The sequence below is a fragment of the Herpailurus yagouaroundi genome, unplaced genomic scaffold (genome assembly GCF_014898765.1).
Source record: "Herpailurus yagouaroundi ecotype Mexico unplaced genomic scaffold, PumYag 100, whole genome shotgun sequence".
NCBI lineage: Eukaryota > Metazoa > Chordata > Mammalia > Carnivora > Felidae > Herpailurus > Herpailurus yagouaroundi.
Genome location: NW_024412391.1, coordinates 41,671,471 through 41,673,297, shown reverse-complemented (window position 1 = coordinate 41,673,297; position 1,827 = coordinate 41,671,471).

Below are 1,827 nucleotides of genomic sequence, written 5' to 3'. Positions count from 1 at the left end.
GCCCCTTGGTTGGTATTCGTGCCCTTTCATATTTGAGCAGTGTTCAAAATCTTTATCCGTTTCAGAGTCAGCAAAGGGAGGCCAGAAGCTGAAAACCCCTGCCTTTCGCCCTGCAGCCAGCAGGGGCATGGAAAAGGAGAGTAGGGGGCTGACTCTCAGAAAGAAAGAGCTGGGCCAGTATGGTCCACCCACAGGAGGTTCCATGTTACCTGACGAGGGAGTTTCAGGTACAGGCTGTTTACGGTTGCGGGTATCAGCCTCGGAGCTAGGGTTACCCTGTGCAGTTTCCGTTTTAAGTGCCCTCCGTCGTACTCCTGCCAAGACTGCCGCTGGCTCACGTTTGAGGCACCCATCAGACTGCTCTGAGTCCATCACTCAGCCCTGGCAAAGGCCTAGCACTTAGCTCTTTGGGCCCCAGCCTTCTACGCAGCAACACCTGCCCTTCCGATACCCCCTCCCTGCCCCCTTCTTCCTGCGCTGGCTGTCACACTCCTTGTGAAGCAACCTCCACCGCGGTCACAGGCCAGAGGATAATCGGACCACTCCCCCACCCAACTGCAGGCTTGCCATGTGTTCCTGGGTTTTCACCTTCGCTCTTTGCCCGGGGGGTGTCATTACTTAGAGACTGTAGGGCCTGGTGGCCAAGGGACCCTGACTTGGCCTGGCCTCACCTTTCCGCTCTGCCCTCGCTAGCAGTAAACAGTGCACCTCATCTGTAAAGTGGACATAACACCCTTAACAAGTACTTACATCATGGGGTGGGCGGGTCAAGTGCCTTTTACATGAGTTAATACATGTCAAGCCCTCGGAACGATGCCTGGCGCGCGCAAATGCCTTCCCGTTTCTTTTCCTCATTGCCGTTGTCATTGTTGTCACCCTATGCATGCTGCGGCCTCTGTACCCAGACTCCAGAGTGACCCGTGTGCGTAGCGGAGTAAAAAGAAGGAACCAGGTCTCAGCGAAAGTTGTCTATTTCAAAAGGAAGAGAGGAAGGAATCCGAGGTTTCAGCTGGGGTGAATGAGAGAAAGCCTTTAACAGAAACAGGGATGCCGGAGTGATGTGCTCCCTTTGACAGCGGTGTTAATTTATTAGTTTGCAGATAATCTGGTGGGACGAGAGCATGTTTCTTTTTGGTGGTTCTTTTTGTCTGGAAAAAAAAAAAAAAAAGGAAGGTATGAAACCTCAACCTGTTTTTGAGACACTGTTCAAACTATGATTTATTTATTAGCAATTCCTGGTGCCAAGCCCTGGACTCCTAATGCTGGCCTCTTTGTTTTTTTCTTTTTCTTTTTCTTTTTCTTTTTTTTTGGTTTCAAGGTTGTTGTTTCCAGGTCCAGCCATGGTTTTAAAATCAGGTTTTCTCATCATTTAAAGTTTAGTCTTAAAAGCCTGGGAACATGGGCACCATTGAAAAAGGGAGATGGGTGCTGAATTCAATTCCCATCTCTCAGGACAGAGTAACCAAAGGTTAAAAGGGGTGAAGACAGCTTGAGGAATAGGGGCTTCAGCATAAAGGCAGCAGCTTCCCTTCCTGCCCCTGCATGAGCAGACAGATGTCAGAGAGCAAGGGGCTAAGGTTTATACAAAGTTCATTTGAATGAGGTACTGATAGATTACTCACACGGTTTAAAAAAAAATAAAAGAGCTGGTGGGGCGCCTGGGTGGCTCAGTCGGTTGAGCATTCCACTTCGGCTCTGGTCATGATCTCGCAGTTTGTGAGTTCGAGCCCTGCATCAGGCTTTGTGCTGACGGTTCAGAGCCTGGAGCCTGCTTCGGATTCTGTGTCTCCCCCTCTCCCTTTGCCTCTCCCCCGCGGTGCGCTCACT